The sequence below is a fragment of the Schistocerca piceifrons genome, chromosome 1, assembly GCF_021461385.2.
Source record: "Schistocerca piceifrons isolate TAMUIC-IGC-003096 chromosome 1, iqSchPice1.1, whole genome shotgun sequence".
NCBI lineage: Eukaryota > Metazoa > Arthropoda > Insecta > Orthoptera > Acrididae > Schistocerca > Schistocerca piceifrons.
The window spans coordinates 1,211,866,126-1,211,874,332 of NC_060138.1; the positions used below are offsets into that span (position 1 = coordinate 1,211,866,126).

Sequence of the window (8,207 nt, forward strand, 5' to 3'; positions counted from 1 at the left end):
ACTTGCCATACCATCATTCATACTTGACTGCGTGAACGACTAGAGACACGACCTGCGGTGGTGAACACCAACTGGGACATTGGGACAGCTCTACAAGACGTGAGATAAGCAAACCACTTAATAACGAATTATGGAATTTGCGGTTGAGCTGGACCATCTGTCTGCGAGATGGTGAACGTAGTCCTCCATACGGAACAATTGGCAAGAAACAACTTGCGCTGTTAAGTTGCTCGAGGCAGTAACGTGTCACACCCCTTAAGTTGCACTAGTTAATTAATTAGTTAGGCAGTGGAATAAAATATAAAAAAACTACTCCGTCTACAGGCCACAAGTGGCCGATCGGGACCATCCGACCGCCGTGTCATCCTCAGAGGAGGATGCGGATAGGAGGGGCGTGTGGTCAGTACACCGCTCTCTCGGTCGTTATGATGGTATTCCTGACCGAAGCAGATACTATTCAGTCGTGTAGCTCCTCGATTGGCATCACGAGGCTGAGTGCACCCCGAAAAATGGCAACAGCGCATGGTGGCTTGGATGGTCACCCATCCAAGTGCCGACCTCGCCTGACAGCGCTTAACTTCGGTGATCTCACGGGAACCGGTGTATCCACTGCGGCAAGGCCGTTGCCACTGATAAAATATGAGGAGCTGCTAAAGAGGGACGCCACTGAAGGCAGCCGAGAGGGATTAAGTAATTCAGTTATCTCAGTAAAGAGGTGGTAGGTCGCAAATGAACTTTCAACTCGCAGACTATTGTACTGATTCCAGTTATTCGAAGCATCAGGCAGATAGCTCAGTAACGTGAGACGATTCCTTGTGGACCACTTGAGAGCTATACAGCAGAAGACGCCCGAGAGTGCCTTTACGACTGCTACTCGCCTGCTCGCGGCAGTCCTCGACCGCTGTGTTCCAAGAAGAAGGGTGTCTTCTCGGCAAGGGTTGGAGGTCCCCTCCCCCCCCCCTCCCCCCAACAGGCCACTGAATTACGCGGGACGTAACGGTGCGGCGGAGGCAGAGCGGCCGATTCCTGATTCCTCGCCAGTAGATCGCTCTTCTCTCCTCGCCCACGGCGGAATCCATTTATCTGGGCAGGGCTGGGAATCTGTGAGCCCCGCGGCAGCGCCTGTGGGACTCATGAATAAGGAAGGAAGCGCCCGCCGCAAATAAATAAAGCCAAGCGGTGCGGGGCGGTGTGGGGCGCAGGCGGTGTGCCCCGGGCTGCCCTGGCGCTCTCTGATCCCGGCGGGCCGGTACTCGGTCTGGAGGAGGCCGTCCTGAGCCTACCTACCAGGAACCACACACACTGCCCGCGCTTCGGGCGCCACGGCGGGAACTGAATCTGGCGCCCTGTGCGTGAACAGGAAATGGCCCGTCTCCATTCCATTCCAAAAACACGGTTACGTATGCCCCTGCCTGACAGACAGGATTTCCTACTCTATCCGTTCTGTTCTCTCCGATAGCAACCTCTGCGCAGCTGTCGAGCCTCCCGAGCATTTGTATCAAAGAGACGATACTGGAATCTTGTAGACGCTGAATTTCGGTTGGCGGGATGAGATTTGCGAATGTCCTCTGGCCGTTCGAGGCCACCAAGTGGAAACCGCCGTCACCAGTTCTGAAATGGAATGAGATGATATCTCACACAAGGGAACGGACTCTACTTGCCTGAGCGAGATACTGGCTGTGGGGGAGGGGGGGGGGGGCGGGGTAGAAAGGGGGCAGCCTCAGTATCGCTTCTCAAGAGGAGTGGCATTCTAAAAGCGTCCCAACTGTGCGCGATTAGCCGAGGCGCTGCAGTCATGGACTGTGCGGCTGGTCCCAGCGGAGGTTCGAGTTCTCCCTCGGGCATGGGTCTGTGTGTGTTTGTCCGTAGGATAATTTAGGATAAGTAGTGTGTATAGTGTGTAAGCTTAGGGACTGACGTCCTTAGCAGTTAAGTCCATAAAATTTCACACATTTGAACAAAAACTTCCCACCAAATCAGCCTGTGTATCTACTATACACGCGGTAATGTAATCGATATCAAATTATAAATAACTAGGCTCCAAGTGGGTACTATAGCGAAAAAGGATTCCCTCCCACAATTAATTTTCCTACTAGAAATGGCCAAGTTCACGCAAAAAATCCAACAAAAATGCAGTCGTCAGTTGCACAATAATTTGCTCCACGGGTTACAAACGACTCATCTCTCGTCGTCAGAAGTCTACAAAATTTAGTATATTGTAAGTCATTAGAAATTTGCATGCAATGATGTTAATTATGAGAAGCACTTTACAAAAACTTACTTTTGAACATAGCCAACTATTGCACTAGCAGCATATTCACTGAAGCGCCAAAGAAACTGGTATAGGCATGTGTATTCACATACAGAGATATGTAAACAGGCAGATTACGGTGGTGAGGCCGACATCGCCTATATGAGACAACAAATGTCTGGCCCAATTGTTAGATCGGTTACTGCTGATACAATGGCAGGCATTCAAGAGTCAAATGAGTTTCAACGTGGTGTTATAGTCGACGCGCGAGCGATGGGACCCAGCATGGTTCAAATGGCTCTGAGCACTATACGACTTAACTTCTGAGGTCATCAATCCCCTAGAACTTAGAACTAATTAAACCTAACTAACCTAAAGACATCACACACATCCATGTCCGAGGCAGGATTCGAACCTGCGACCGTAACGGTCGCTCGCTTCCAGACTATAGCGCCTAGAACTGCACGGCCACTCCGGCCGGCCGGTCACAGCATGTCCGAGGTAGCGATGAAGAGGGGATTTTCCCGTACGGCCATTTCACGAATATACCGTGAGTATAAGGAATCCGGTAAACATCAGATCTCCGCCATCGCTGCGGCCGGAAAATGATTCCGCAAGACGACTGAAGAGATTTGTTCGACGTGACAGAAGTGCCATCCTTTCGCAGACTGCTGCAGAATTTCGGCGCTTGTCCATCAACAAGTGCCAGCGTGCGAAGCATTCAACGAAACAAAATCGATATGTGCCTTCGAAGCCGACCGCCCACTCGTGTACCCTTCATGACTGCACGACACAAAGCTTTGAGCCTCGCGTGGACCCTTCAACACCGACATTCGACTGTTGATGACTGGAGACATGTTGCCTGGTCGGACGAGTGTCGTTTGAAATTGTATCGAGCGGATGGACGAGTGCGGGTGTGGAGACAACCTCGTGAATCCATGGAACCAGAATGTCAGCAGGCGACTGTTCAAGCTGGTGGAGGCTCTGTAATGGTGTGGGATGTCTGCAGTTGGAGTGATATGGGACTCCTCGTACGTCTAGATAAGACTTACAGGTGAGACATACGTAAGCATCGTGTCTGATCACCTGCATCCATTCACGTCCATTGTGCATTCCGACCGACTTGGACAGTTCCAGCAGTAGAATGCGACAACCCCACACGTCCTGATTTGCTGTAGAGTGGCTCCAGGAACACTCTTCTGAATTTAAACATTTCCGCTGGCCACCAAACTCCCCATGAACGTTATTGAGCATCAAAATGGTTCAAATGGCTCTGAGCACCATGGGACTTAGCGCTCGCGCGGTTCCGGACTGAAGTGCCTAGAACCGCTCGGCCACGCCGGCAGGCGTATTGAGCATATATGGGATGCCTCGCAACGTGCTATTCAGAAGAAATCTCCACCCCTTCTTACTCTTACGGATTTATTGACAGGCCTGCAGGATTGATGGTGTCAATTCCCTCCAACACTACTTCGGATATTAGTCGAGTCCATGCTACGTCGTGTTGCGGCACTTCTGCGTGCTGCCGGATGCCTTACACGATATTAGGCAGGTGTACCAGTTTCTTTGGCTCTTCAGTGTGTAAGCATATATGAAGTATAACTGAGAAATAAAAACTATGAATAAAAGCATAACAAAAATTAACTGACCTGTTAAACAGAGGTGAGACCAGGTAAACAATATTAAAGAAAGAGGAAGAAACCTAATTGTTCTGTAATGAAACGAGTAAAAGTCTGTCATATTTGATCTTGGAATACCTAAAAAAATTATAAAACTTCCCTACCCAGAATTTAGCAAATAGTAATGTCACTGGAAGAATAATTAACGCAAGCAAACAGTTTAAATAAGTGGTTCTGGAATACTGCAATATGGTAAGTTCTTAACATAAACAGAGTTTATTCAGTGAGAAACTATCGAGCTTACATATACCACACTGTCGAAAAGATCTGCAAACAGGAGTTCACCCGTTCTGCTGATGTTGTTCAAAAGTAACTGCCGCCATTGCGATCTTACTACTAAGCGTGTATTTTACTAACATTTCGAATGAGACATTGAATAAACCTCTGCAAAACCTCACTAAACGTATCAAAGAAAGAGCAATACGTGCAAAAACTACTGATCCTAATCTACAAATAATAAGACAAAAAGGGAAAGTAAAATAGAGCGTTCTATACTACAGCGCGAAATCGAGAATGTGTTCTGCATACAAGTACTAAAAGAATTTAACGTATTCGAATACTATTTGCGTTAATATTTCACTGTGAGAAGTACTGCAGAGAGAATGTGGGTTTAGTTGAGTGCGTGAAATTAACGGAAGAATTATTAAAATTATTTGATCACTGGGTTATATGTGATAGATAACAATAATTAAGCATGCATTTGACTCTAGCATAAGGATATGACGTTTTATTTTATAAAACATTAACAAAAAAACAGGGAGAGGAGAGTTGTCCAGCAACTGTTAACTTCGTCGAAAGAAACTTAAGTGAGAGATACATCTAGTTGTTGTCCCACATTTGCCAAACCGAAAGGATATTCCAGTGGTTGTGATTCTTGCAGCGGCTGCCGTTGGTCATGTGCTAATGTGCTGCCACACTATAAATATCGCACTAAAGCTATTCCATATTTTCCCTTCGTATTCGAGGCGAAAGTTGCACTAAAATCACACCATTTCTCTTAGAAACACGTGCTGGTAGGATACTGAAATTGACGAAAACATGTTCTGTAGCGCTCTCCCTGGGATAACTAGAAACCAGCGTCAAGTGCTGAAATGCTGGTCATCTGCGCTACCATCAACTCAGAGAAGGGACGCAGCTGTCTATTTTCCACTTTGCATGCTCTAATGTGACGCCATTTCCACCGGCAGTACGGATGCCACGTTGCTCACGGCACCGGGTCAGTATCTTTCTTTGAAAGTGCGTGTAAAGAATTGTGCAAGTGACAATGGTGAATCTTGTAGGTGATCTGCTTAAGAGGCCCTTTTCCAGTAGATTTTAGGAGAAAATGAGTGTTCAAGAGTTAGGTAAACCAACTCCAAATTTAAACTTAACAAGGGGAGGGCTTTCGACAGGGTTCAGATTATTTGAGTTAAGTGGATACGAACCTCTTTCAAGTTCCTAGAATATATCGCCCAAGTGGGCCGTAGAAAAAGCTAAAAAGCTTACTAAACATCTTGAAGTAGAGTATTAGGGATTTTTGAACAATACTTGATTTATAGCTGCTGTGGCGCATTGGTCAGATGTACCGCTTGGCAGCTGGTCGGCTCGGCTTCAATTCTCGCTGCTATCACCATTTCGTTTTGTTTTCCTCGTTTTATTTTATCCTCATGACGTTAAACTGTTAATTGTAAAACTTTAAATATGTTTAAGCAATTCAATTAATACAATGTGTCTCCCCTAAGGGTCGCCAGGGGCATTTTCTCTGGTCTTTCACCAAATATTTCTAGTTTCTTTTTTGCGTTGTATAGCTGGAGTCAGCGCAAACAAATGCCGCTCGTCACGTCTTTATGCGACGCCCAGTATCAGCGGAAAGGGACGGTTTGTTTGTCGTTGCAAATAAAATGATTTTTAAAGCGGAATTTTACGAGTCCGTCCTATACAGCGGTCGCAGATTAGTGTAATGCGATATGTGTTTTATCGTCATGTATTGACCGGGACAGTAAAACTAGAAAAGTAACCAGTATTCCAGCGGCCACAGCAACGCCCTGGCGCGCGCTCACTTCTAGAACCAACCATGCAGCACTAATAAGTTGTTGCTGGGCAGCTGTCTATTCTTCGCGTTTTACTGTACCTGTTAGTACATATTCATAAAAGTAGACTATTTAGGCAGCGCTCTATCGAATGCGCACGTAAAATCCAAATTTCTTTTTTCTGTTGGCTCTGAGCGCCGAATGAAACGCATGACGATAATAATTGTTTCATCTGATTCCAGATACACAATGGAGAAACGAAATTGGAAATATTTGCCGAAGCATAAGAGAAAATGCGCTTGGCGGCTCTTAGGAGAGACACCGGATGTATGTAATGATATATTCGATTTAGTAATGATTAGTACCGCCGTAACTCAAAAGTCTTTCGGTGATGGTTAAAAAATCGAGTATAAAAGGATATTTAAGCATGAAAGAGAAGCAAAAGAGTGGATCTGTTGGTGTGATGTTCGCAATGCAATGTTTTGCTTTCCATGTTTGTTATTTGGGATCAGTGTCGTGTGGGCTGTAGGGGGAGTGAAAGATCTAGGACATAACATTCCAGCAATAAAAATACAAGTATCTGAAAAGTGTTAAATCGCCAATTTATTTAAAATAATGTAGCACATGAGTAAAATTTTGCTCAAGCTGTCATGGACCATTGTTAAATAATGCCGCTTCAAAAATGGTTCAAATGGCTCTGAGCACTATGGGACTTAACATCTGAGGTCATCAGTCCCCTAGAACATAGATCTACTTAAACGTAACTAACCTAAGGACATCACACACATCCATGTCCGAAGGCAGGATTCGAACCTGCGACCGTAGCAGTCGGGCGGTTCCGGACTGTAACGCCTAGAACCACTCGGCCACCTCGGCCGGCAATACCGCTGCAGTTTTCTTCTTGAAGGAGGCAGAGGGTGTGAAGATCCGGTAAAAGATGCGGATCGTTTTATTGTTGGTGGTAGCGTTGATGTTTAACGGCGGTGCAAAAGAAATGTAATTCTTACCAAACGATGTAATGTCTACCTACTTGACTGTATGTGTAACTAATCCTGACCACAGTTCGACCTATACAGATCTTGTACAGGCCTGTGTTACGTATTTCATAATATTGTGGTCGATACTGAAATCAGGTATTAGATCAACATCAACAAAAGCAAAACGAGGACAGTGGAATGTGTCGAGTTAAATTAGGTGATGCTGAGGGAAACAGAGTAGGAAATGAGACAATTAAAGTAGTAGATGAGTTTTGCTATTTGGGGAACAAAATAACTGACGATGATCGAAGTAGAGAGGATACAAAACGCAGGCTGGCAACGGCAATGGAAGCGTTTCTGAAGCGGAGAAATTTGTTGACATCAAGTATAGCTTTAAGTGTCAGGAAGTCTTTTCTGAATGTATTTATATGGAATGGAGCCATGTATGGAAGTGAAATAGAGGAAAGGGGAGAGAATAGAAGCTTTCGGAATGTACTCCTACAGAAGAATGCTGAAGATTAGATGGGTAGATCACGTAACTAATTAGGAGGTACTGAAGAGAATCGGAGAGAAGAGGAATTTGTGGCACTTCTTCACTAGAAGAAGTGATCGGTTGGTAGGACATGTTCTGAGGCATCAAGGGATCACCAATTTAGTTTTGGAGGACAGCGTGGAGGGTAAAAATCGTAGAGGGAGACCAAAAGAAGAATACACTAAGCAGATTCACAAGGATGTATGTTGCAGTAGTTACTTGGAGATGAAGAAGCTTGCACAAGATAGAGTAGCATGGAAAGCTGCATCAAACCAGTCTCTGGACCGAAGACAACAATAACAACCACAACAACAACAACAACAACAACTGAAATCAGTTCACTCGGCAAAGTCATGATGTTACTGTGACTGGTTTAGTATTCCTCCATCATATGTTAATTCATAGCAAGGTTGTGTATTGACGCTGGTACACATTTCGCAGTACATGCTGAATATTGAAATCAGTTCACTCGATTAAACTGCTCTAATTTTTTCTGCTATACATCAGTTCATTATAAAGGGCACATCGACATATTGTGATTTTAAATAGGCATTTCGCGTGGGCTCCGTAGACCGTCCCGATAATAAACGTGTCTGTGCAGTATTCTCATGTCGCAATATTTATACCATTGAGTGGACGATTAATCCAAGACGCATAACATTTAAAACACCTTGTCCACTGTTTTTTCAGTCCACAGTACCATGGTGAACAGGCTGTATGTCCACGGTTATAAATCCGCTACTTATGCTCACGTACTGG

The 8,207-nt window shown here is 45.2% G+C and overlaps 1 pseudogene; it reads right to left on the reverse strand.

Annotated features, from left to right (window-relative positions):
- Nucleotides 1–510: 510 nt before the first annotated feature.
- On the reverse strand, nt 511–628 carry LOC124727542 (annotated as a pseudogene).
- Nucleotides 629–8,207: the final 7,579 nt, after the last annotated feature.